Raw genomic sequence first — 8,134 nt, forward strand, 5'->3', positions numbered from 1 at the left:
ACACACACACACACACACACACACACACATGATTGGTGGGGAAAATTAAAACAAACACAAATATAAATTAGTCCCTATATACGTTTCACCACTGGAGCTATTTGGAACTCAGCATTGGATGTTCCAAGTGTATTTGTATGCCTAACTGCAATGGCTCGTCAAGGCAAGACTTTATTGCATTCTGTTACAGAGATCTAAAATCTGATGTGTGTGTGTGTGTGTGTGTCTAATGTCACATGAAATCTTAAAGTCAGTGTTTAATTCTGGATTTAGTAGCATTAAGCAAATAGAATTCAAATTTTCTTTTCATTTTGAGAAACATATATTCTTAGACGATTTGCTACCTATTTTCTTACATATTAGTGAACTTATAATACATAAGCTAGCAATTCAATACTCTAGCCGCATGGCCAATTTCCTTTTCTGCACAAACATGCATATACAAATCTTTATATTAATAGCTGAAGTTTTTTTATGTCAACTAAGTGATAGACATATGTAAACAAACATAATATGAATTGAAAGATAGTATATCCAACAAGAGAAATTATACCACATACATACCAACATTTACTTTGTGGATATGTTTGAAAAACAGGGTTGGCTAAAGGCACCAACAACTTAGTTGCTTGGAATCTTGTATTTGGAATCCTCAATGTAAAAGACAAAAATTAGCATTATGAATAGAATAAATACTTTTTTTTTCCCCTATATTCAATAAATTGTAATAAGCACTTTATTCCTAGATTTACAAGTTTTACTCCTTGTGAAACTTTAGGAAAAAATATTTGTTAGAGCACTGAATTCATCTTGCTTGAGGCATCAGTAACTCTAATGCTGGTCCTATGGAGGAAACATCACATTAACCTCAGGTCAGCTACAATCAAACAGATTAATGATTAAAGGCCTCTCAGCTATGATCATTCTTATCTTTTTACTTGAAGCTTAATGTGTATAGGACTACATATTTAATGTTCTGTTCCCACTTCTTTTAAAGCAGTCAAATTTGAGGGGGATTTGGCTGCTATTTGTAGAAGGTTAAGTGACAATATAGAAGCTATCTCTTCTATCATCACTTCTACCGGTTACCCTCCTACTTGAAGTGGTAGGGGGAGTGTTAGATGCATCAAATGAAAATAAGTGATTATAATGTAAACTTTAACAGAAGCCATTATACTTGATCAAAAAGACTTAGAGAAGATGAAACTGTATAGTAGGCTGGCCATGGATTGTAACATGCTTGTACATTCTGTATAATGGTGGACGGTTTTTCTTTGGATCATTTTTCATTGCAAACATAGGTGGGACCATTAGTAAGAAGTTGAAGTGTGATACTGCCACATGAAATTGTATATACTATATAAATGATATGAAGCTTAAAATAAAACAATAGACAATTGTGACAAATGTCAGAAATAGTTTATAAGAAAAATATAAAGTAGGCTAAAATGGGAAATTGTTTCAGTTTGTAAAATCCCATAAGCATTTCATATCATTGTTCATTTGTTTTAATTCCCTTTTAAGAGCTTCTTTGTGAATGATCTAAACGTCTATACTCAAAATATTTACAATGAGAAACAGTGAGATTTAGTGACAACTGTTTCTACTGGTATAAAGATAGAATTTGGCCCAAAGAAACTATTCCTGCAAGAAGTGAACCTCTGTCTTTCCTGTTCCACCCAATGAATGCTACAAACACTTATGTATCGATCAAAATATATCACACAAAGATGCTGTGAGTAAAGAGTAACCAAAGGATAACCAAGGCAAAGAGTAACCAAGGATATCGATACAAGTCTAATAAAAGATATTGTAATTAGAGGTTTCCTTTTACTACTGGTCAATATTTCATTTTTAGTTCCAGTACTGATACCAACATTTCGGATACTCAACTGGTCCACTGAGGAAATCTGCTCTATAGACATTATAACCTACAAAATCCTGACATCAATTGCAAACATCCACAAAAGCGGTGATATTGACAGACTCTATCTAAAAAAGAAAAGGGGGTGGAAAAGACCTAAGTTTAGTGCAGAGAGCCTTTGAGTGCTGTATGATATTGTTCAAATAGTGTCTTCTAAACAACAGCAACAAAAATAATTGCATCAAGAAACAAAGTGAATAATATCTGGCAGATTGGTTGTAAAGACCTTGAGAAACACTCACATCCTCATAACCTCCCATGTAAACTCAGAACAATAGGACTAGCATATTTCAGCAGAAATTCGGAAGAGAAACACTGTCAACCACTAAAAAAATTGGTGCATGGGTATGTTTCCCATAAGCTTGAGGGGAATGATAATATTGATTTCAAATGTTCACACACAGCCAGTAATTTGGGAGGAGGGATAAGTTGATTACATCAACCCCAGTGCTCCACAGTTACTTATTTTATTGACCCCCAAAAGGATGAAAGTCAAAGTCAACTTTGCTGGAATTTGAACACAGAATATAAAGATGGATGAAATGCAGAAGAGGATGATAATATTGGTTTCAAATTTTGGCATAAGGACAGCAATTTCAGGGGAGGAGATAAGTCAATTACATCAATCCCAGCATCAACTGGTACTTATTTTATCGACCCTGAAAGGATGAAAAGCAAAGTAGACCTCAGTGCGGTTTGAACTCAGGAGGATGATAATATAAACATGAAGTATAACCTCTCTTGGACATTGCATCAGAGCTTGAAGGTTATGCTTTACAATCTAAGAACAGGAGATAGCTACAAAATATCTAATGAACAAATGAGATAATGAAACTTTTAAACATAGAGCTTCATGTTACAATTGTAAATGTCAACTATGCAACTTTTCTGTGGAAGATAAAACTCATGCAATCAGCAGCTGCCCAAAAATGTCATTGAGGTAATATTTGCCATTACAAGATGATGCTATTGCTGAAACAATATACAATGCCAACTGCAGGAATCTCTACCCTTGGGTAAATATTAACAGCACATGTATCCATATCAACACAAAGAACATTCCCATCTACTCTGCTACCAGGTGCAAACACTAGTCACCCAATATAGCTATTTGCAAACAAAAGTCAGGTTTTGTCATAGTGGTTAGCTGCGCTGTAGATGTAAACATTTCTTCTAGAATCAGTGAGAAGGAGAATATCTATGAGAATTGTCTCAAAACCTATGGTGTTTCTACTCAGATTACAAATGCACCTTTATCCCAATAATTATTGGTTCACTTGATTATGTTAGTAAATGTCTTAAGTGATAATCTGGAAAAGTTAGGATTTTAAGGCAAAGAAAGATACTGGCTAACAAGCACTTTACAAATGTAGTATGCGAGTGGAGCCAAAAAAATTTAGAAGACTTTCCTAAACTTCAATCTGTAGTACTTATCATTGTTGTTATCAAAATATAAGCAATGGAATTTTGTTTCTTTGTGAGAATTTCTTCATTTTAGGAATAATTGTAATAAATAGAAAAGAAAAGGAAATATCATGATCATTGTCATCATCATCGTTTTTCTAATGTCTACTTTTCCACACTTGCTTGGATTAAATGGATGCCCTTCTTGTCACCAACCCTTTCTCTTTTCCAAGTAAGTTAATATTTCCCCATGGCCAGGATTATTTTCACAGAAGATTGGAAATGAGTGACACTGTTTGTATGACACTAACACTCATTCGACATCAATCACACAATGACAAGACAACAAAATACTAAAATACAAGAAAATCACACGCATGCATGAGTACACACATGCGTACACACGCACACGCACACAGTGGGCTTCTTTCAGTTTCTGTTCACCAGATCCACTCACAAGGCTTTGGTTGGCCTGCAGCTATCTCAGAAGACATCCATGATGCCCCACAGTGGTATCAAACTCATTGTCATGTGGTGGGGAAGTAAACTCCCAACTCCACAGGAAGGTCTTTATGTATGTGCATGTATGTTTGTGTGTGTATTATACACACATACACACCTAGATTTATATAGGTGTGTATGTTGAAGAATATGTTGATAGATGGGGTGTGAGTGATTAATATAATGTAAGAACTAAAAATTATATTTGATTTAAATTATAATTTGGTAAAAAGGATGATAATTCTGGACATATTTCATTATTATTAAACTTCCTCAGCAAAGAATAGTCTTATTTTACTTATCAGATCTAAGGTGACGTGGGAGAATAATAACGATTTTCATTTAATTAACATTCATTGAAGTGGCAACATAAAATAGTGACGGGTGTAATTTAAATTAAAAGTTATTTATTTATTTTTGTTTCACTACATTTTGTGTGCCAGTTCACACTTAGCTATGTGTATATACTAACTTTTTTGTTTTGTGAATTCTCAGTACATTAAAGAGTTCTCAGTACATTAAAGGAGTATTTCAGATATAATGTTCATCCAATATAAATCATGTTATTTTTAAATTGGTTAGTTTCACTTGACTTAACAGCCTCCCTCAACAACCATTTCTGATTTGTTTCATCTTGTTTAAGAAGGTTTATAAGATTTTTGTTTCAGTTTTTTTTAAAAAATAATTGTGTGAATGTTTTCTTGATTGTGACTGATGAAATTCTAACATTATATATTGCTGAATTTGTCTTTATTTATCATCATTTTCTAAATACAAAGATGGTGTATTGCCAGGATCAGTAGAACATCTAATGAAATGCCTAGTGGTATTTCTTTCTGTTTTTTATATTCTGAGTTCAAATCCTGTTGAGTTCAACTTTGACTTTCATCTTTTCAGGGTCATTAAAATAAAGTACCAGTCAAGTACTGGGGTTAATGCAATTGACTAACCCTACCCACTTCACCAATTGCTGACCTTGTGTCTATGTTAGAAACAACTATTTTCTCTCTCTCTCTTTTTTTTTTTTTTTTTTTTTTTCAAATTATGGTTTAAAATATTCAGTTTTAGATATTTCTGTTATGCTAATAGATTAAGAAACTATTAAATAATTTAACAAAGCAAAACAATTTCAGTAACAAATAATTTATCTTATTCAAATACTCATTTGCATATGAAGTGAAACAATCCCAACCACAATTTTAAATTAATTAAAATTATGTTTAAAAAATAACAAAACAAAAAACACTATAGAGAAAAGTAAAATATTCAAAATTATACTATCTTTTTGCAACATATATTGGTTTCAGGCTGGTAGTGATGGACCCAACTTTCGTCCATAGTAATGAAACGAGCAAGAAAATTCTCTTCATCAGCTTCAAACAGTTCCAGATTGCTCGTGGACAAAGCACACCTGGTGTGTTTCTGTTCAGGAGCCAAAAAGCGAGGGACCCACCTTGCAGAAACCTTTGAGAACCCAAGTTCTTTTGTCACAATGTTGTCTGCTTTTTCAGTTGAGATGCCCAGTCTCTCGGCTATCTGACAACATGATATTCGGCGATCTTGCATTATCATATCAAGAGCAAGGTCAAGGTTGTCCTTGGTGGTTGCGGTTGGAGGTCTCCCTGGTCTTGGATCATCTTCCACACTCTCCCTGCCATACTTGAATTCATTTATTCAGCATTTGACTGTTGCATATGAAGGAGCATTATCTGTTAAGGTTCTCATCATATCTTCGTGGATTTCTGATGGAGTAATGCCTTTCAAATGAAAGTACTTTATGACAGCACGATACTCAGTTTTCTCCATTTTCCTTGTAAATTCGAAGCTTGTTTATTCAAAAATCTGCAGCAAAAAAAATAAAAATATCAGAATCATGAAAATGAGCAAGAATACTTGGAAAAGACTGTACTTACCAGAAAAAATTGTTTCAACTATATAGCAGCCCCGATTCTCGGTTAGGCTCAAAACTTTTCAGATACCCCTCGTATATATTATATATTATATATATATATATATATATACAGAGAGAGAGAGATATGTTACAATGTACTTTTTGTTTCCTATCCTCCATGAGAACATGTCCAACCAGGGAAAACTATTAACTTGTTGGTAACAGGAAGGGTTTCAAACCATGTAAAATGGCCTCAATAAATTCTGTCTAACCCATACATGCATGAAAGAGTGGACATTAAAATGATGATGATGTAGTTAGGTCATGAATTTACAAAAATATACATATTGTCCATTGCTTTATCTCAGAGTTAAAAGTTTGAAGAATATGTTTAAATAAATCTTATGTCCTCTAAATATATTTCCAAACCATTCGCCAGAGATCTGATAATTTCATCATGTTTCTGCAATCTAATTTTATTCTCTCTGTCAGCAGGAAGTAGGCTGCTCACTCTATAAACAGTTCATTTCTCTAAAAGCTTTCTTATGGTTTCTTCTTGATTGCTAATTGCTTCAATGAGATAGCCTGATATTTCTTGCTGTTTGTTCTGAGATCTGTGGTTGTTTCATACAAATTATTTCATTTATTTAATTTACATTTTATTATCATTCATGACATTAATTTTCACTCCCCCTCCCCAATTCAAAGCATGATTCCAATACAGTATTACATGTCGACTGGTCAAATGTAAGCAATTCTGTAGTTATGAAATTAAATTGCAATTTACTGGATGCTATGTACTAATTTTGTATGTGTATACATACACACCTGGGCAAGTGTCTCTGCTATAGACCCAGGCTGACCAATGCCTTGTGAGTGAATCTGGTTGATTAAAACTGAAAGAAGTCGATTGTGTGTGTGTGTGTGTATGTGTGTAAAGAACACAAGTGAGGTTCAAAATTCACAACAGCTGTTTTGGCAGCATTTTATTGATGCATTCTTAGATTGCATCAGGGCAAAAAACCATTCTCAGGTAAAATTTAAATATACAAACAGGTAAGACAGAAGTAGGTGACCAGTTTGCCAACAACCAAGTTAAAACAAGTGAACTTTTGAGAATGTACTGTAGAATTTATCAGGAAATTGAGTCAGATAGATAGAGGGCAATTAGTTCAAAACTTTTTATTTTCAAGTTGCTATCTTAATTAGTTTATATCTAGTGGTCAAGGATCATTCATGGTCATATAAAATAAAAATTTTAAAAATGTCTATTCAAGAAATCATGCAGATAAGACACCATACCAAAAGGTTAAGGAGGCATGGATTGTCGCCAATCCTCCTATCCTACAACACACTCTTACTCTTATGCATATCACATACTTAGATATATTCACTCAGTCATATATCCATACACACACACACATACAGACATACATTAGTGTGTATATTCACACACATATGTATATCAGTATACACTAACATGCACACACATTTATATGCACCCACATATAAACATACACACACACACACACACGCATACACCTATACTTTGTATGTGTGTGTATATATACACACACACATATATATAAAACAAATGATAGAAATCGAAAATGTAATGCATGGGAAACTTTATTGCTCACAATGATCATTTCAACACATCCTGCATCGATCCAAAATGGGTGGAAAACTATACAACTAGTTGTGGTGCAGAAGCATCTTCTCAGGTGATGTAATAAAAGATATCTTCACTCAGATTTAATACATCATGTTGTTAGTGACTGTAGATTTAAGCCATTGGGCAGGAATGGCAAGGGACAGATTCATTTATATACATATATATATATATATATATATATATATATATATATATATATATATATACATATATGTATAAATGTACATATATATATACATATATACATATATGTATAAATGTACATATATGTATATACACTGCTTGCGAAGACCTGTTGAGGCAAGTGAATTTGAAATCTGAAATCGAAATTGAACCGAATCCGACTACTAGCACCCATGCCAACCTCTCCTTCATTGGACACTAAACTCTGCTTGTGAAGACGTGTTGGGGCAAGTGAAATCAAAATCGTAATTGAACCATATTCGATTACTGGCACCTGCGCCAGTGGAGCACTAACAGCACTGTCCCAGCGTGTTCATTGCCAGAGCAGCTGTCAGGCTTCCATGCTAGTGGCCTGTAAATCGTTGAGCGTAATCGTTACCAGTGTTGCCTTCTAGCACTTGTGCTGGTGGCACGTTAGAAAATCAGTCGAGTGAGGTCATTACCAGTGCCGCTGGACTGGCTCCCATGCAGGTGGCATGTAAAAAACAGCTTTTTGAGTGTGGCCATTGCCAGTACCATGTGACTGGCCCTTGTGCTGGTGGCACGTAAAAGCACC

The 8,134-nt window shown here is 34.2% G+C and overlaps 1 protein-coding gene across 1 annotated transcript in view; it reads left to right on the forward strand.

Annotated features, from left to right (window-relative positions):
* Positions 1 to 8,134, forward strand: part of LOC106882671 (inositol 1,4,5-trisphosphate receptor type 1) — a 314,426-nt gene that overhangs the window by 81,595 nt on the left and 224,697 nt on the right. The window lies entirely within an intron of this gene.

This window comes from Octopus bimaculoides, chromosome 2 (assembly GCF_001194135.2).
Source record: "Octopus bimaculoides isolate UCB-OBI-ISO-001 chromosome 2, ASM119413v2, whole genome shotgun sequence".
Classification (NCBI taxonomy): Eukaryota; Metazoa; Mollusca; class Cephalopoda; order Octopoda; family Octopodidae; genus Octopus; species Octopus bimaculoides.